The 21,385-nt window shown below is 38.4% G+C and overlaps 1 protein-coding gene across 1 annotated transcript in view; it reads right to left on the reverse strand.

Annotated features, from left to right (window-relative positions):
• Window positions 1–21,385, reverse strand: part of NTM (neurotrimin) — a 1,015,613-nt gene that overhangs the window by 544,682 nt on the left and 449,546 nt on the right. The window lies entirely within an intron of this gene.

The following is a 21,385-nucleotide window of genomic DNA, read 5'->3' on the forward strand; positions in this document are numbered from 1 at the left end:
TGGACTTGACACCAACATGTAAAGGGGATGTTCTCTGCTCAAAAATCTATGTATTCCTCCCCTGCCAGAGTTTTCTTTATGCTAATAAATGTATACTTTCTTCCGTATCCTAACTCTGTTATTTTGAATTTTTATCAGAAACTAATTTCAGGACGAAATTCAAAATACTTCATGGCCCACATATAAGGAGTACCTCAGTTCTCTCCAGGCCTCTGAAAAGATCTTCCTTTTGTTTTAAAAAGGAGCCCTTCAGGAGTGACAGATTTATTACTAATCACACAATGAATTTGTTATGCATCACTAGTAGCAAAATCAAACTGACCTTAAATAATGTCTATTAAAGAATTTCTTAATTTAGTCAATTATTTTGATCTAACTAATTACTCACTTAAATAAGAATTCATTCAAATTGCTTAGCCTTCTGTTTTTCCTTCACCACAGTTCCAGGGTAATTAGTAAACCAGTAATTAATAATCCCCTAAGGAATGCAACCATTTTTCAAATATTTAAAGTAAACAAAGCATCCTTTATTGGGTAAATGGCTTCTACAGCAATTCAATAAAGGTCCAACCACTCAGAAAATGGAAGGCAGAGGACACTCACTGGATAACCATTCTAAAAGCGATTGAATTCCCAGGCTTAGATAAATTAAACCTTAGTATAGATACCAAACAAATTTATCAATGCAATTTAAAAAGCATTAATTCAGCCCTTCATTCACACACCAAGCATCCGTTATCTACTTTCTGTGTTCCAGGCATTGTGCTGGGCAATGGAATGCAAAAATGAGAATTTCCTTAACAAACCTTTTCATTCATCCACTATTTCGGTCCAGAAGGACTTAAGGGAGTTTACAAAGGTGAAAAGCAAGAACTGTCTGCTGGAGAAGCTAAAGCATCTTGTTGATGCAACTAGTTTCACAGTATCAGGATTCTGTAAGAGATGTTAGAAAATGGGAAAACAGAAAATGGAAGACAGCAAATATATTAATTATTTTCTGATTTCTGATTTTGAAATAGTTTGAAACCTACTGGATGGTTTTAAAAATGATTTTAAAAGCAAAATTTTACTGCAGTAAAATAAATTCATAAAAAATGAATATATCATGTGTTTAGTGTTGATGAAGTACCGATAAATATCTAAGCACACATGATTTCATTACTACCACCAGTTATAGAAATACAAAATGTCCAGTAATCCCAGTCCTTCTCATGCCCTCTTCTAGTTTCTACCCTCCCAAAGTAACCACTCTCTTGGTTTTACCCACAGCTTGGTTTTGCCTCGTTTAACACTCTATATAAACAGAATCCCTGATTATGAATTCTGTGACTGGCTTCTTTTGTTCAACATTATATTTGTGAAATCCATCCATGTTGTGTGTGATTCATCGATCTTACTTTTTATAGAATTCCATTAAATGAAGATGTCTCAGTTTAGACATCCATTTGAATGTTCACATATTGGTTGTTTCCTGTTTGAGATTAAAACATACATAGTGCAACTATAAATAGTTTTGTAAAATGTCTTCTGATACATGTACACATTTTTGCCAGAAAGTCTATGCTGGGAGGAAAAAATATGAGCTTTTTTTGTTGATAGTGCTAAAGACATTTCCAAAGTGTACAAATTCAGACTCCTAGAAGCAAAGTATGAGAACTCTAGTTGTTCTGCATACTCACCAGCACTTGGTATTATTAATCTTTTTAAATTAAGCCATTCCGGTAGATATGCAGTGATATTTCAGTCTGGTTTTAATTTGCATTTTCCTAATGATTCATGAGGTTGTGACCCTTTACAAATTTTTTGCCATTTTGTGGAGTGTTTGTTTAAATGGCTTGACCATTTCTATTGGATGTTTGTCTTCTTTTGATTTATAAGAGTTGTTTATATAGTCTAGATAAAAGTTCTTTGTTGCTTTTATGTATTACCAATATCCTGACTGCGTTTTAAAGGTAAAGAGGAAACAGGTAAGGGAGCTTAAGATAAATTCTCAGCACCATTCTGAATGACAAATATATACTGTCAGAGTCCCCAGGGCACACATACACAAATGCACTTGGCAGTTGTCATTTCCACTTTGAATGGATTGGTTGGAAATTATGGATTAAAAGCTGTACTATCACCCATGCCTTAAAAATAGAGGACTATCTCCAGGTCTCAGCCCAAACTGATAAGAGTCTAAATGGAAACTAAAGAAGGGGTGTCAAATAGCCCCTAAAATTTCCTATTCCTTAATAGTTTATCTACTCCTTTGATTGTAAATACCTTGGAAGCAGGAATTTTTGCATATCTTGGTTGCTGATGTGTTCTCCAAAGTTGAGGACCATACCCAGCACAGGGTAAGAATGCAAAAGTTACTTGTTGAGTGAAGTAATGATCAGGATTAGAATGCCAATGACTTCATTTTGCTTAATGTCCACCAGTAATGAACATCATTGTTGCATAGTTTAAGTTTGCAAAAGCTGCTGGAATGTGATATACCGGAAATGGAATGGCTTTATAAAAGGGGAATTTATTAAGTTGGAAGTTTACAGTTCTAAGGCCATGAAAATGTCCTAGTTAAGGCAAGTCTATAAAATTGTCCAAACTAAGGCATTCAGGGAAAAATACCTTTGTTCAAGAAGTAAACAACTTAGATGAAATGTGAAAATCCCCAGAAACACACAAACAAGCTACACTGACTCAGGAAGAAATAGAAGATATGAACAAACCAATCACAAGTAAACAGATTCAATCAGTCATCAAAAATCTTCTTACACAGAAAATTCCAGGGTCAGATGGCTTCACAGAGGAATTTTATCAAACATTCCAAAAATGACTAACATCGATTTTGCTCAACCTTTACCAAAAAATTGAGGAAAAAGGAACAGTACTTAACTGATGTTATGAAGCAAACATCATTTTAATAAGAAAACTGGGTAAAGATGGTATAAGAAAGAGAAACTACAGGAAGTCTCCCTAATGAACATAGATACTAAAATTCACAACAAAACTCTGGCAGATTGAATCCAACAATACACTAAAAGATTATATGCCACAACCAAATGGGGTTTATACGAGGAATACAAGGATGGTTCAATGCAAGAAAATCAATTAATGTGATAGCATATTACATATCAAAATGAATAAATCATATGATAATTCCTATTGACACTGATAAAGCATTTGAGAAAATTCAACATTTTTTTTTATTAAAACACTTCAAAAATTATGAATCAAAGGTAACTACTTCAATATTGTAAAGAGCATATATGAGAAGCTGATAGCCAGCATCATATTCAATAGAGAGAGAAGGATTTCCCCCTAAGATCAAGAATGAGAAAAGGATGCCCTTTGTCACCACTATGATTCAAAACTGCATTAGAAGTTCTAGTTAGAGCAATCAGGCAGGAAAAAGGAAAAAAAAAAAGAAGGCTGATGACATTCAGGATTTCTCTCTCAGCATCAAAGGCACAGGGTGACACCTAGCTTTCTCTCCAGGTTTCTTCAATGGCTTCCCTTAGGGCATTTTCTTTTTGCATCTCCAAAGGTCTCTGGCCTTGTGAGCTCTGTTAGCTCTGGAGGCTCTAAGCTTTTTTCAAAATAGTTCCCTCATAAAAAGCTCCAGTAAGCAACCGCACCTTGAATGGCTGGAGACGTATCTCCATGGAAATCATCTAATCAAAAGTTATCACCCACAATTGGGTTGTCACATCTCCATGAAAACAATCAAAAAGATCCCACTCAACAATATTGAATGAGGATTAAGGGTGAACGAAGCTTTACTGGGGGTACATAACAGCTTCAAACTGGCATATTCTGTCCTTCAGACCCCCAAAAGACATGTTCTTTCCAAATACAAAATACATACATTCCATTTCTCACAATATTATCAGAACTATAACAATATCAGAAAACCTTAAGCCATTTCAATAAAAATACAAAAGTAATACAAAGTCAGAACCAGTACAAAATCTCATCAAAGTCAGCTACAGGCATGGGTTGTTCTAAGGCAAAATTCTCCTCTGGCTTTGGACTTATAAAACTCAGAACAAGTTAGCTGCTGCCAGCATACAAAGAAGGGACAGCTACAGGATAGATGTTTCCATTTGCATAGAGAGAAATTGAAGGGAAATCAGGAGTCACTAGCCCATACAGTTACAAAAACCTGCAGGGCAAACTCCATTAGATTTCAAAGTCTAAGAGTCAAGTATTCTCAGGGCTTTAGAAAGTGGCAGTCCCACCCTTTCCAAGGGCCTACACAGTGGCTTTCCTCTCTCAAAATGCTGCCATGGAGCCTGTGATCTTGGAGGACATCAGGGAGGCCACCTTTCTCTTGGCTCCACCCTCTCTAAACGTTAGCACAACATCCGGGCTCTCTGCCATCTCTGGGGCACATGCTCAACCCCCTCAGAACAATGTGGTGGCAGCAACGCTCTCCCCAGTCCCCAAGGAATGACCTCCACCCTCTCTGAGGCCTGGGGCCCTGAAACTCCTGCCCTCTGCCTTCAGAGCAAACACACCCTCTCCAAGGACAAAGCCAAGATTTCTTGGCTTCAGACCTTAGTTTCCATGGCTCTGCCTTTGAAGTTATTTTTCAGTTTGTCCCTTTTAGTTTAGATTGGCAGTGGTTCCATTTATATAGATCCTACCACACTCCTGTTGGATTTCTAGGCATTATTCTGGAATCATGCCTATAAGACAATAAGACTTTCCACAAATCCTTTCTGTAAATCCATTTCCAATCCTGCCTTTTTCTGAACTCCCTTACTGTTTCCATGTTGGGTTAAATTTTCACATGGGGCACTATTCTCTGGGGTCTCCCTTTCTGGAAGCTGAGAATTTTCCAGAACATCAATTTCTGGTTTCTTTGCACCCAAGAGTTCAGTTCTCAGTTTATCTCTTTCCTGTCACATTTCACTATAAGCTGCAAGGAGAAACCAGGCCACACTTTCCACATTTCTTTTTTTGAAATCTCTTCTGCTAAATATCCAAGTTTATGACTTTTAAAATCTGCCTTCCATCTAAAACCAGCAGTCGGTTTTCATAAATTCTCTGCAACTTTAAAGTAAGGGTTGCCTTCCTTCCAGTTTGCAATACCATGTGCATCAGTTCTGTCTAAGGCCTTATCAGTAGTATCTTTACAGCCAAGATTTCTACCAAGAGTCTCTTCAAAGAATTCTAGGCTTTCTCTATCATGTGCTTCACAACTCTCCTGAAATCTTCCCTTTATCCATTTAAAAAGCTGTTCCAAAATGTATGGTATTGAAAAACACAGCAGCACCCCACTTCTCTGTTTTAGTTTGCAAAAGCTCCTGAATGCACTATACCTGAAACAGAAGAGCTTTTAAAAAGGGGAATTTATTAAGTTGCAAATTCACAATTCTAAGGCTGTGAAAATGTCCAAATTAAGGCAAGGCTATAAAAATGTCCAAACTAAGATACCCATGAAAAATACCTTCATTCAAGAAGGCCAATGACATTCGTGGTTTCTCTCTTCAGCTGCAAAGGTACATTGTGACGTCTGAGGGGCATTTTCTTTATGCATCGCCAAAGGTCTTTTGCAGTATGGGCACTACTGTTTCTGGTGGCTCTGAAGTTTCTGTCAGCTCTATGCTTTTTCTAAAATGGTTCCCTCTTAAAGGGCTCCAGCAAGCAACCCCATCTTGAATGGATGGAGACATATCTCCATGGAAACCATCTAATCAAAAGTTACCACCCACAATTGGGTGAGTCACATCTCCGTGGAAACAATAAAAAAGATCCCACCCAGCAATACTGAGTGTGGATTAAAGGACGCAGTTTTTCTGGGGTACATAATAGCTTCAAACTGACACAGATAGTAAAAAAGCTAACATATTTGGTCGTTTATCCATTAGAAGACAGCATAATCACATGATTTAAGTCATGGGCTAAAGAGAAAAATGACTGGGTTTGGATGCTAGCTCTGATACTAACTAGCTGTGTGTCCTGCATTAAGTTACTTAATCTCTCTGTGTCTTGGCTTCCTCATCATTAAAGTATGGATAATTATATTGCTTATCCCACTGTGTTCTTTGCAGATAAATAAATACTTGTAAATTATTTCATTGATACTTGATTGTGATGATGACTGTGATAGTGATGAGAGCGATGATGATGATAAAATTGGAATGGAAGCACCATTTGTGTAGACCTTATCTATATTAATCTGATGTGCAATGCAAGCACTGCCTGTCACATGGTAAAGACTCAATAAATAGTTCTTGACTGAATAAAAGATGAAAGAGTCATTAATCAGAAAAAGAAACTATGAAATCGCCTTAAACAAAGAAGTGGCCCATATGTTATAAGCAAGGCCATGAGTATAGAAAAAAGTGAGAGAAAATAGAGTGAAAAGTGGGGAGGTCCTGAGACTGAACCTTGACAGATTTGTACCTTCAAAATCTTGCTAAAGAAACATTAGTATTTTTGACCTGAGTCTCCCTCCTCTGGATAGTAATACATATAAAATTAGATGAAAAGATGTCATTGGAGATCAGAGACCAATGGACAAAGACAAGATAGAGGACGCCAGGATAGAAAAAAGAACATCTATCTAAACTGTTTTCCTTACCTCCATCTCAACCTGCGTGCTTGATACAATGTAGCATTCTAGAATTTCACTCAATTTCAAGTACAAAGAGAGAAAGATGGGAAAAGGAGCAAGGGGCATTCACGAAACTGTGGAGAAAAAGTCTTGGAATTCGTGAAGTGAAGATTTATTAGAAAAAATTGGGTCTTGAAACAGAAATTGAGTTGTTATAGGAAGTAAAAGGAAGTTACCATGTTTGCATAGCAAAATTTGTGCTCTTGAATGTTGTACTCCCTTTCCTTTTTTAAACATTTTTATAATTGTAAAATATAAAATATATACAAAGTGAAGAAAGTAAAAAGCAATAATTTTCAAAGCACATTTCAACAAGTAGTTACAGAACAGAGATGAGAGTTTATCATGGGTTACTATTCCACCATCTCAGATTTTTCCTTCTAGCTGCTCCTAAACACTGGAAGCTAGAAGAAACATTAATGTAGTGATTCAGCAGTTATACTTGTTTGCCAAATCGTGTTCTTTGCATTATACCTCCTCTTTCTCCTTTGATCTTTCTCCCAATCTATAGGTGTTCTCTATTTCTTTTAACCACTAGACTATACACATTCCTTACAAGAAGACAGAGAGCCCTTTTCTTTATGAGAGAGGCTAATAGAAAAGACATTGGGATGGCAGGGAGGCCTATCATTTCCCAAGAACCAACTGTGTGTTCATTTCAAGGAATGTTATTTAAAAAAAAAAAAAACTTCAAGATCACAACGAATGCCTCAGGTAGGCTTGGCAGATGCCTACTGGCTTGCATGTAAAGCTCGAGTTTTTTCTAGACATGCACGTTGGCTTCGCCAATGAGTGTTCATGGAATAGCTCCAGTCCCCATTGCCCAATAAAACATAGAAAGCACAAACATAGAAATTAACCAGCTCAGAAAATAGGAAATCCATCAAGTTTATCCTCTTAGCTATACTGTGAACAGGAGTTTATATTGTCTTCTCTTATTTTCCTCTTTCATTGAATCTTACTGTGCATCTAAGACTAATAATACCACCTCCTTCCAGTACTCTCGGACGCTTTGCTTCATTCAGACTTTTTTCTTTCTGCACCCAGCCTTTCCCTGGGTGTTGCCTTTATTTCCTGCTCTAGCTTTTGGTCTACAATTGGCCCTGTCTCCCCAGCATTCCTGGGACTCTGTTTTGGTTTGTAAAGCTGCCAGAATGCAATATGCCAGAAATGGGTTGGCTTTTACAATGGAGATTCATTGGGTTACAAATGTACAGTTCTAAGTTCATGAAAACGTCCAAATTAAGGCATCAAGAGGAAGATACCTTCTCTAAGGAAAGGTAGCTGGCATCTGGGGTTTCTCTGTCACGTGGAAAGGCACATGGCCAGCACCTTCTGGTCCCGTGCTCCCAGGTTCTGTTGCTTTTGGCTTCTGATTCCAGTGGCTCTCTCTGAGTGTCTGTGGGTTCTTTGTTACCATCTCTGGCATGCTTCTCACTCTCTGTGTTTCTATCTTTTATCCTCCCATAAAGGGCTCCAGTAAGGGATTAAGATCAACCTTGAATCCACATCCCAATTGAAACAACCTAATCAAAAAGCCCCACCACAATAGGCATGCCTCTACAAAAATGGATTAAAAGAACATGGCCTTTTTCTGGGGTACAAACAGCTCCAAACTACCACAGACTAACTCCTGGAATTTAAGATCAAATCATTTCTAGGCCCAGCCCATCCAGAAACCTTGCTGTGTTTGTGAGATGCAGGAGTTTTTGGGTTGAGTGAAGCCTTTTGGAGCAGCCGGGGCTTAGGAGCAAGTTAGATCTGGGTTTATATCTGGGCTCTATCATCTGTGACCTTTGGGGTTGGTGCAAGGTTTTATAACCTTTAAAATTTCAATTTTATCATTTCTAAAACATAAAATTGAAGGAAGCATTAAAGATGATTAATGTGTATTCAAAACACCAACTTTAGTGCCTGGACATAGCTGACACAGGTGATGGCAGTTGTAGCAGTAATTGTTGCAGGTATTGAGGTTGGAACTTTAAGGCCTTCTATGACAATGAAGAACATGATTTTGGAATCAGACTTAGTCCCAAATATTCCTCTGCCACTTAGTAGCTGTTGGACCTTGAGTGAGTCACATAACCTCTCTGTGCTTCAGTTTTCTTCCCTGTAAAATAGAGATAAAACGAGTATCTACTTCATTGGATATGCCAAGAATTAAATAAGAAAATGTGTCTAAATCACTTAGCACATTTTTGGGGTCATATTAAATCACCCAATATTTGTGACTGACAGGAAAAATAGAAAATGAATTACTAAAACTGATACAGGTAGAAAATGCTGGAATGAGTGGTAAAACTTAGGTCCTAGGAGCTGCACAACCCATATTCTTTCCATTGTGCCACAATTCTTAAATACAAAACTCCAGGGCGGGCCACAGTGGCTCAGTGGCAGAGTTCTGGCCTGCCATGCCAGAGACCCGGGTTTGATTCCCGGTGTCTGCCCATGTAAAACACATAACAAAAAAATCCACAAAACTCCAGAAAGATATATAAGAAAAATACGTAAGTACATATAATTTAATATACTGGATAAGAATTATATTTATAAACTCCTATTCATAATACAGCTAAGAGGCTAAACCTCATGAATGCCATATTTACTGAGCTAGTTATTTTTATAGAAAACATATATATATTTAATGGTATTAACTACTACTCTAATTCTGCTATTTCATAAGTATTTGTTTCATCCTATAAGCAATACTAAATTAGTCTATAATTACTAAAGGTAAAATTCCCATTACAATGAATATATTAACCACCAAGCAGCCTAAAGTACATTTTTAAATCAATTTATTGCTGGATGGCACTTCAGAGTTTTCCGATAGCATCCTCATACATGCATGTGTATCAAATTCTCATATATGATATATATCAAATACACATACACATGCATAAAAACAAATCCCCAAAGCAACTCTGACAAGGAGTTACTATTATTTTCCTCATTTTGCAACCAATGAATTTGAAACTTGGAATGTCCTGTAGCTCATGTGAGGCCATGGTATTAGTAGGTGATGGATCAGGAACTTGAACTCAGGTCTTCCACAGCTAAATCCAGTTCTGATTTCACTGTACTCCCCTGCCTCATAACCAAGCTGAGGCTGAAGTCAAGATTAATTTTCATAGACTATTGGGATTTATCGCAAAAATATTTGTCCTGTTTTGGGATTAAAAATAAAGCCCATAGTAAATGCTTTACTGCTAGTGAGTTATAGAATCATGATTTCTTTTTACCACCACAGAACAAATATACCAGTTGAATTGTCCTCAGGTTATCTATATTTTTTTCATTAGAAGTGGTGTTTCTCTGTAATGATTGCTTTGCCAAACATCGCATGCTTGTCCCCTGGCTGTTTAGTCTGAATTTGGTCTCTCAGACTCTGACATTGAATTAGTAGGTGGAAAAATTACTCTGAATCCCAGAGTGAAAGGAAGAAGTATCATGCATACATATGCCCTCTGTGGGTTTTTTTTTTCCCTCTTCTAACATCCAGGTTTTGACCTGAATATTTGTGCTTGAGTTTGACTGTGTGGGGCTTGTTTCACTGGGCAATTTGAGATTTGGGGTATGCTTTGGAGCAAAATTCTGTACCTTTGTTCATCCATCTGTTTACAAAAAAAAAAAATCTTCCACTGTAGGTGAATTAATATTGGTTCTTGATAGATAGATAGATAGGTAGATATATAGACAGACAGACAGACAGACAGACAGATAGATAGGTACAGATAGGTAGACAGATAGACAGATACAGATAGATAGATGGATAGATATAGATAGATAGACCACCTATACAAAAATATTAGGTAGTCAGATATCTTTGTTGTCTATTTCCAGAGTGCAGATGATGTTTTGGTTCCAATATGACTTCACAAATATTTAAGAAATTATTACAAACCCTGAAAAGATATGAGAGTAATCAAGTTAAATCAGCCTCTTTAATTTAGGCCAAGAGTCAGATTATCTCATACCTAATTTTTACTGAAAAGCCATAGAATGGATAGAAGAGCAGAAGTCTAACCCTCTGTAGTTAAAGGATGGGTTTCCCAAGGGAAAGTTATCTGCTGCCCAAGCTGTGAGGCTCCCTGGAAAGTTTATAAATTCTCAAATTTAAAAGTGGAGAGGCTGTCATACGGCCTGAACTCTGTACACACTGCCCGGCATCCTGACCTCTGGGAGACATGGAAAGTCACCACAATGGGTCTGGAACCCACGTTACAGACACCAGAAGCCTCTTCATAGGCCTGGTCTATGTGAAGGACACAGGCAGAGGTTCAGTACTACCAGCCAGTTTCCAGCTGTGTGGAAGGGTCATCTCATCTAATCTTGTGGCTGTGTTTTCTTATCAATACAATGGGAAAATAGTGTTTCCTCAAGAACTTGTTCCCTTGAAGGGGATCAAGTTTGTTAATATTCTTTATAAACAAGAGAGATTAATCAGAGATTTACCTGTCCATTAAATTTCTATAGACAAAGACATGAAAGAATACCCCCCATCATGTTGGAAGCTATTTTTATTTTTCAATTAAAGAATGAGTTCCAACCAGGAAAAAATGGTTTAGTCATGGGGTAGAATGAATATTTTTGCCAACCTTGAATTCTTGTGACCATTTTCATCAAATGTTTCAATATAAAAGTGGGCTTTAGCTATTCTAATGCCCTGAAAGCTTAATAGAGAAGGGAATAGTTCAAATAAGATAAGTAAATGGAGATACTAGGGAACAGAAGTTGTACACATTGATCTAATGTGGATAATTGTGAACTACGTGGTTCTCTCTTTGTGGAAAAAAAGACATCCAATGACCCAAATAAGTAGTAGTGATGATGATGGAAGTGCTAGCAGTGATAGTGGTGGTTCTAGAGGTGAGATAGTGGTGATTAGTGGCAGTGTTGCTGTTTGTGGTGGTGATGGGATGGTGGTGAGGTGGTGGTGATTAGGGTAGTGGAGATGGTGTAGTGGTGATGGTGGTGGGAGAGGTGATGGTAGTGGTGGTAGTGATAGTGGTGGAGGAGGAGGTGTTGCTGAGGGTGGTAATAGTGGTGGTGGGGATGACGATGGGGTATAGGTAGTGATGATGTTAGTGGTAGAGGTTATGGTGTTGATAACGGTGGTGATTTTGATGGTGAAGGTGATGGTAGCAGTGATGGTAGATGGTGGTGATGTTGGAAAGGTGCTGATGGTTGGGTGTTGGTGATGATGGTCATGGTGGTCATGACAAAGCAAACAATAATAACAGTGGGCATTTATTGAGCACTTGCTGTATTCATGGTTGTTATAACTGCTTTGCAGGAATCATTTCATTTAGACCCATAAAGTCCCTGTGAGATAAATGTTTTTATTCCTCCCATTTTGCAGATGAGGCAAAGAAGGCACAGACAGTCTGATAGCTGTTCAAAGACAGACAATTACATGTAGATTAATCCAAGAAGTTTAACTCTAGAACCATGATAACCATTATACAATGATACCTAGGGAAGAGAAAAAAGTAAGTATCAAACGCTGAGAGAAATTTGTCCCAATGAGAACGTGGTTTCTTTGTCAGTTCCTAGGAGAGGGAGACCTGGAAAGCTTGCCACATTATGACGTTAGGGGCGTTATTGTAGAACAATGGGTATAATCTTAAGGATAAATCCTAGAAAAAACTGAGAAGGGGTTCCGGTGCTGAAGAATCCTATTGCTGAAGATTCTACCTTAGGTTGGAGGAGGAAAAGATGGATTTAGAAATGGCGAAGTTAACTATTGGTAAAATTGTATCAATATAGCTCAGTCACATACTGAGAACATGACAAGCTGAATTCAGTAATGACACTAGATCTCTAAGTTACCTACTTGCGTATAACTTGAACTGCAAGACATCCACTCAGTATGCAAATGGATATTGTTTTCACTCTTAACAGTTGACTTAATGTGCTTAAGTTATGCTGATAGTGACTTTGGGGTAGAGATGAAGGGAAAGTGGTATGATTTCCATGTTCAGACTTTGGAGAAATCACAGTCCATTGAAAATGGGTGCATAGGGACGAAGTGATGGGCAGTTATTTTCAAAACTACTGTGATACCAAGAAACTAATATGTATGAACTTTGAATCCACCTGAATCCACTGTGAATCATAGATATAAAATTTATAAAAGTATCTCATGTAACCATGGGAATATAGAGTCCAAGGTCTGTAGAGCAGGCTGCAAGCTGGTAACTTCGATGAACGTCCTCAACAAACTCACAGGAGAGGTTGGCTGGACAATCGTGGGAAAAGAAGAGTCCAAAATCTGTAGGGCAGATTGTGGAGGTGGCAACTTCATTGAAGGCTCTGGATGAACTCTACAAGAGAGGCTCACCAGCTGAAGCAGGAAGAGTGACTGTCTCTTCTGAATCCTCCTTAGAAGCCTTCCGGTGATTAGTTAAGCATCACTCATTACAGAAGACACTCCCCTTAGCTGATTACAGATGCAATCAGCTGTGGATGCAGCCAACTTAATCATGATTTAAGTCCAGGAAATGTCCTTACAGCAACAGACAGGCCAGCGCTTGCCTGATCAGATGACCAGGCACCACCGCTTGGCCAAGGTGACACATGAACCTGACCATCACACCACCCAACCATTTTCTCCATTTATCCTACAATACTGCCTCCACAATATAGTCAGAGCAGGGGAATCCTTTAAAAATATGCATCATTGTACTATGCCAGTCTCTTGCTTAAGATTCAACCATGGCTCCCACTGGCCTCCCCCACCTCTTTATTGGGAATGTTTGGCCCCCCAGTTCCTTGCATGACCTTATTCTCCTTATTCATAAAATAAGGAAACGTAAAGTGTCCCATAAAATTTTATATCTTCTTTTATATTCTATGATGGCAACTTATGATTTACCTTTATAACACTTTTCCAGTATATAGCCTCATTTTATGTTGGTTGTTTTTGTTTGCTATTTATTTCCTGCAGCCATGAGGACATAAACAATATTCTCTTTCACTCATCATAGCCAGATACAAAGTAGAGACTTGACAGGATTTGTTGAGTGAATGAAAGAAATAATGGAGAGGTACATGAGTGAATGAGTGAACTCTCTATGAACAATACCATCTCCAATCATGATTAGAGAGCTGGAAATTATCAGCATCCCAGACCTCTTCTAGGCATGGGCTATTTGGAATGCTATTATACCATGCTGTGTGGGATAGACTGCAAATCTGGGTTTGGAACCATACTACTTCTAGCAGACAGAAACTACATGCAGTTAACATGACAAGAGCTCTAGGGAACCAGTTCTATAACCATCTGGTTATAGATCAGAGCATACCCTCCTCAAAGGGACTATTGAGAAGGAACCACTAATTGCCATGGCTCCGATTCCTTTTTACTTCTTTTAATATAAAAATAAAAAGATCCATCCCCACCTAACCTTCCTGCAACTGGCCTGTGTTTCTTGATCCCCTGTTCTTCTCTCATCTTTCAAGTTTTCCACTTCACTTTCTAGAATATGTAGATAGACCACGACATTTCTCAGGATGTCATGATCCCTTCCTTGACTTAGCTGACTGTCTAAATATGACTATCTATTGAGGATCCCACTGTTTTTGTAAACTTCTTAAACTTCAGCTTTGTAATTTCTTATGCTAACACTTACTTCAGAGTCTAGAGGTATGGATGCATCCCTCCTTGTCATCATCGCCCTTTCCATATGTGGTAGCTAGGTTCAGTTGTCAACTTGGCCAGGTGAAGGTGCCTAGTTATGTTGCTGCGGCTATGAGCCAATGGTGCATGAACCTCACGTGTTGCTAATTACATCTGCAGTTGGCTAGGAGGTGTGCCTGCTGTAATGAATGATGTTTGATTTAATTGGTTAGTGTTTAAATAAGAGAGTTCAATGTAGCACAGTCCAAGCAGCTCAGCAGACCTCACCTCAGCACTCACAGCTCAGCCCAGATCTTTGGAGATGCAGAAAGAAATCATCCTGGGGAAAGTTTTTGGAATCCAGAGGCCTGGAGAGAAGGCCAGCAGAGATCACCCTGTGCCTTCCCACATAAGAAAGAACCTCAGTTGAAGTTAGCTGCCTTTCCTCTGAAGAACAAAATAAATCCCTTTCGCTAAAAGCCAATCTGTCTCTGGTGTTTTGCATTCCGGCAGCTAGCAAACTAGAACACCACACAATTACTAATTTACCCTCTTGCTAAAAAATGCTTCTTTGAGGCACACACTATTTTTCAGTTCCAACTGTATCTCTCCAAGTTACTATCTCACTAACCTACTTGTCCTTTTGCTTATTCACCAAAAACTTTGGTATTTGAAAAACATATCCAAACCATGGCTTCTCAGTTCTTGACCTCCTGACAATGATCCTTTCTTTTACTCCATCACAAACATCTATTTTCATAGAGATTATTCCCTTATCATCACGTATAACTGACATACCTCCCAAAATTATTGACTTAAGCATCTGCTCTTCTACCATGAGTTCCTCACTCTCCAATTTGCTCTTGCAACAATTTCTACTAGAAATATTCTTTGACTACATTGATATCTTAGTCTGAAAATCATGGTTTTTTTCCAAGTCAACATTCTCTCCTAAATTGTTTGGATTCCATGTCAATTAGAGTCTTGCTAGTGTCTCAAACTTACTTGCCCCTTTGTGCTTCCTTTGCACTTGTCTTGCATCTTGAATTGGGTAGGAATCCAAATGTGTGCTTTTTCCATACCTGCATCTGAGTAATGAAGTATGAATGGAGAATGTCACATAGTAGGGAAGATTGATCGCAGTACAAATTCATCTCCACTAGCCTCTAGCCTCTACTTCCCAGTAATTCCTGTAAGTCTTCCTCTATTGACCTATACAACTTAGTTTCCCCTTCAGTAACTCTCTCACCATCTACTACTGCTACTATACCCATGTAATAAGGCAGGATAAATGTTAAGTAAATCTTTTCTCATTCTTCTAGTTTTATCAACCACTGCCTGACCCACATTCTCAGTTAAGAGAAATTATTGCTGTGATGCCAGCCACCTCCTTAATGATTCCAAAAGATGTGGTGTCTGCTCAGCAAACTGCAGGTCCTGATCAAAGTAGAGATCAGGCAAGAGTAAGAGACCACTTTTTTTGAGGAAAATGGTATTTGTGTGGGAGATGAGAAGGGAAGGAAAATACCTCTTGATGCATTTTCCTCTCTGAAATGAAGGTGGATTGCTGAGAGAATTGCTCATGACACTGGTGGCTGTCTATGTTAATAAGGCAGGTTCACAATTGTCACCCAATTAATATGCTGTTAAGCTGAATCATGCCCGTGAAGTTGAGAAGTGAGCAGTAAGCAAAACTAGAATGGTGGCATGACCAGATTCAGGACAGCTCTTCCCTCCAGTCTTCAATAGCCTCAGAGAGGCGAGAGGGATGGGTCTCATAGTGCCAGCAGGCCGTGAAGGGATGGGGATGGATGAGAGAGTAGAGTTGAGGCTTCAGGTTGGGGGAAATAGGCTACAATATCCAAAAATGTGGTAAATTGCCACCATTTGAGAGCCAGCAGGAAGAAGCAATTACTTCTGGGTTCTTAAGGGGCTACTCTTATTTAGGGTTTGAAACTTCACCGGATGAGCTTTTTGGGTTTTCACATATTCTTCCTGAGTCTAAAAATAATAATCTAGATAAGTAGTTAAGACCGTCCACCAACTTAAATCACAGCCCATTATCTTTGGACAGGGACTTTTTCTATCTCCTTTCTTCCTTGTTTCAGCACCATACAAGCCAGCACAAAGAAGAGAAATGAGGTTGAAGACCAAGTGAGCAGACCATATCCACAACCCCATCTATTCCTCAAGCCATTCAAACCCAAATCTAAACTCTTGTGAGGGAAGAGGGCTTGAGCATTCTGGAGCTCAGAAAAGAGGCCTGGACTAATGATGCAAATTTGGGAGAGATTGTCATACATGTTGGTTCGTCAATGAAGGTATGTATATGAATAAATATCTTGGGTAGAGGGTAGTATAAAATATGAAATTACAATATTAAAGCAGACTGGACAATGTTTTAAAAATGAAATTGATTAAAAAGTCATGAAATAAAATGGGATTGTTAATAATCTTTGCTTCCTATGGAGAAAGAAGTTTTTTTTCAGATAAAAGTCAATAGAACTTACTAGAAAACTAAGACCCATCTGTGTTACACTCGAACAGGGTGTGCCCACTATCATATTTATATCAGAACCCTTTTTTTTTTAACCTATGTGATATTATATGAGACATTCCTCCTTCTGTCTAAGACTATTTATTAATATTTCACTTGGGTCCTACCCCCTCCAACCTTCTCTAAGACCTGATAGTGTTATTTTTTCTCCACTCTTTCATATAAATAGCTGTTCCTACAGAAACATTTAAATATATTCTATCTCTCCTATCTTCAAATCCTTCCCTTGACTCTGTATACCTGTCCATATATAGTGTCATTTCTCTTCTTGCTTTCCTAAGAATCTCAGAACTGCACATATTTTATCTATTTCCTCTTCTCCCATGTACTCCTCATTCCACTTCAGTATATACTGCCTTAATCCATCTTGAATAACAAGCTTCATGTTACTGAGTTCAATAGGAATCTCTTCTGCTGCCATCTCATTTACCTCATTCATCAATATTTGATATTGTTCACTACCCCCGTTTTCTTGAAATACTTTCTTTCTTTGACTAGTTTCTCTGCTTTTATTCTTTCCTCTTTTGCCACCCATCTTCTGACATTCCTGCAGGCTTATATTTCTCTTCTTGACTTTTAAAAGTTGATGTTTATCAAGTCACATTGCTAGGTTTCTCCACTTAATACTAACTGCTCCCCAAGAAATTTATTTATATACATACCTTCATTTATGAACCAACATGTATGACAATCTCTCCCAAATTTGTATCTCTAGCCCAAGGCTGTTTTCTGAGCTCCAGAGTGCTCAAAAAGCATGTGAAATAGTTTATCTAAGATTTTTCAGAAGTTTATCACACTCTACATGGCTAAGCATAAATTCGTGAATGTCCCTGCCATAACTGGCCCTGGTTGTGTAAATGATAACATCCTCCCTTCACTTCTCATCCTCAACCTTATCCTCTTTCTTACCATACAAATCATCACCTGGTCTTCTTGAATTTTATCTTGTAAACATCTTCCTAATCTATTAAATTCTCTCCATTTCCACTTTGTCTACCCTGCTCTATGCTAGTCCATCATTTCTCACCCAGATGAGTGTAGTAATCTCCTAACAGATTTGTCCACACCCAACCTTCCTATAATGAATCCTACAGTGCAGAGTCCTATGAATTTCTCAGAGTATGACAAGGGAAGAGAGGCATCTCTAAGGAAGACTACCGCCCAAGTAATGTTCATCTGTGATCCACTGTTTCCATTTGTAATGAGGTAACATTCCTGTTCTTTGAAGGTTTTCTCCATTTTCAGCAACTGGCATAATATCTGGCTCATGGTAGGCATGCAAGTAAGGGTTTGCTTGTTTGAATGAATGAATAACTACTTATTAAAATACATTTTCTGGGCTGGTTTAAATGCAACTCCAGGAAGAATTAACTGCTTATTTTTCCATATTCCCCTAGAGATTTATGCTTTCCACTAGTATAGAATTTACTCTAGTGCTATCTATTCATTTATCTCAGATGTCAATTGCACAGTCCAAGACCTCTGTGAGAACAAGGGCAATGACCTCATCAGTCCTTATATTTCCAAACATATCATCACATCCGAAACAGTAGGTGCTCAAAAACACTTGTGAAACTTGGTTTAATAGAAATCAAGTGAGTAACGAATTGACATATTCTGAACACATGTAAAGGTGAGTTATTACCAAAATGCTTGAATTCTTTTCCCCTAAAGTAAGTAGTTTTTCCATTTTGCTGCTCCCACTATGTAAGGGCACATGCAGTAAGTTCCTCTATTCACCCTCAAGCTTATGTGGTAGGAAATTAAATGCCTCTTCCTCAGATTCATTTATAACTCTCTCCTCAGATGATGTGCTCCACAATGCCTTTTGAGAATTCTTTTCAATTCTCTTTATCCTCTTCTCACCCCTCCTCCCTCAGATGTTTTTAACACAGGGGAAAACAAAGCACTTAAATGCAACTAATACTGCAATCATACACGCAACTTGAATTGCACAAAGAACAAATGGAAACTAGAAAGTCTTCCATTCTCTTTTACATTTTCCTGGCATAAACCCTTCGTATTTGGATACTTTAGATGCAAACATATGCCAAAGTAACAACCTTTTATGTTTGGGATCAAACATCAAAATCCATTTAATTTCAGCTGAAATAATATAATCACAATTTTTTCTCTGACCCAAATATTTTTTCACTTTAAGCAATGAATATTGAGGCAATTAGATTACCTAGAAAACATATAAATATATAAATATGGCAGTTAAGTGCTCTTTTCAAATACGCAATGGAAACAATAATTATTTCTATTGCTATACTCTTTACCCAAGCTTCTCAAAGCACTTTTAAAGACTTAATCCTATTATGCTAAGGTCAAGGAAGCATTGTTATCTATAGCTAACAGAGAGCAGAATAACTGGACACCCAATAATTAGAATTCTTGTCACATGTCATCCAGATGGTTCATAGCAAATTCATTAATTCAATCAAGATACGATATGCATCTCCTGTGGGCCATATGAGCTAACTCTGTTTTTAATATAGTTATTTTCACTTCTAATTTCAGACTCAACTAATGCTTTGGTCCTTTAGATTTCCTGTGAAGAACAAAACCATGAGACTGAAGAATTTGGAGAAGTTGTAAGTGATTGAAGGGTGAGACCCTGCTTGAATTTTTATCTATATCCAGTGGACAAATTTACCTTGAGTCAAAATTGAAGAAGAAAATAATCCCTGAGAGTTGATGAAGAACTTCCATGGTCTCTGGGATGCCTTGGGATTGTCATGATTATGGTGTTTACTTCCCATTTTGGTAGCAGAGAAGTGGGGTGTAAATACCAAAAATGCTGGAATGGCTTTTTAAACGAATAAAAGGAAGATCTTGGGAGAAGTATTAGATGCCTGATAGAGAAGGCTTAGATTGCTGGAAAGAGACTGCTGGTAGAAATATGGATGCTAAAGGTACTTACAGTGAGACCCTACACAGAAATGATGAATGTGGCATTGCCAACTGGAAGAAAGGTGATTCTTGTTTTAAAATTGAAGAGAATTTGGCAAAATTGAGTAATAGTATTGGATGGAAGGAGGAATTTAAAAGAAATGAGCTGGGATACTTAGCTGAAGAGATTTCCAAGTTGAATGTAGAGAAAATGCAGCCTGGCTTCTCCTTCCAGCTTTTAGTGAAATGTGAGAGGGAAGAAATAAACTTCTCTTGGGCACAAACAAACCAGAAATTGATGGTCTGGGAAATTCTGGGCCTTCATAAAGTGAGACTCCAGAGGCTAATGTTCCATTATGAGAATTTACCCAAATGTGGAAATGGTCAGCCATGTCAAGGTGAACCAGGCCTAGAGATGGAGTTACCCAGGGAGTATTTGTGGAAAGTCCTACTGACTGATGGTTTGACCTCTGTTTGCTGCATGTCAAGCCAACAAATTGTGAGACCTGTAGGAATGGAACCACGGTCAGCCTGGAACAAAACGTACAGAAAGAGGACAGACTGAAGTAAAAATGACTACAAAGGTGGAACCATGGAAGCCAAGGTCTAGAGCCAAGAAATCCCAGGCAAGGAAGAGCAAATCAAGAGAGATCGAGTTTGCCCCAAAGGCAGAGTGTGAGCCTTCTGCCCTGATATTCAGGAAGAGTATTGCTGCCCCAGGCCTCCAGTACCACCCTGATGCTTGGAGAGGGTGACGCCAAGAACAAGGTGGTCTCCTAAATGCTTGTAAATGTTAAAACCTGAACCCAGTGTTTGGAGAGAACAAGGCCTTTGCATAAGCTCTTGGAGAGGGCGGAACTGCCACTCTTTCAAGCCCTAAGGATAGATTGTCTTTCTATTAATGACTCTCAGACCTTGACGTAATGTAGTTTTCCCTGCAGTTTTCAGAATTGTTTGGGAAACTTGATTCCTCTCTTCCTTCCAATACCTCCCTATGGCAATGGGAACATGTATCCTAAGACTGTCCCTCCTTTGAATATTTGAAGCAGATAATGTGTTCTAAGTTTCACATGTCCACAGAAAGAGAATTTTGCCTTAGGACAAACCATACTTGTAAATGATTTTGATAAGACTCTGTACGTATTTATTTTTACTGAAATGATTTACATTTTGTGATATTGTGATGGAATGAATGCATTTTTCATAAGGAAGGAACAGGTCTTTTTGAGGGTCTAGATGGTGGAATATGCAGGTTTGAATTTGTTCAATAAACCTATATTCTTTTAATCTAATCCTGTGGGTGCAGACCTATTGTTGGGTGGGAGCTTTAGATTAGGTTGTTTCCACAGAGAGGTGATTTCCTCACCCACCTTCCACCCATTTAAGGTGGATCTTTCTCCACTTGCTGGAGTCCTTTCAGATAGAGATGATTTTGGAGAGAGAGCTCGGAGCAGAGAGAAGCTAAGAGAAAGAAAAATGCCCCAAGGGAAGCTAGAAGGGTTCACCAGAGCTGAGAAAGCCATTTTGAAACAAACCCTGGAGAGAAGGGCCAGCAGACATCACCATGTGCCTTCCCATGTGACAGAGGAACCCTGGATGCCACTGGCCTTTCTTCAGTGAAGGGATCCTCTTTATAAATTTGGAACTGTAAATTTGTAACCTGATAAATTCCCATTGAAAAAGTCAACCCATTTCTGATATATTG

The sequence above is a fragment of the Tamandua tetradactyla genome, chromosome 8 (genome assembly GCF_023851605.1).
Source record: "Tamandua tetradactyla isolate mTamTet1 chromosome 8, mTamTet1.pri, whole genome shotgun sequence".
Classification (NCBI taxonomy): Eukaryota; Metazoa; Chordata; class Mammalia; order Pilosa; family Myrmecophagidae; genus Tamandua; species Tamandua tetradactyla.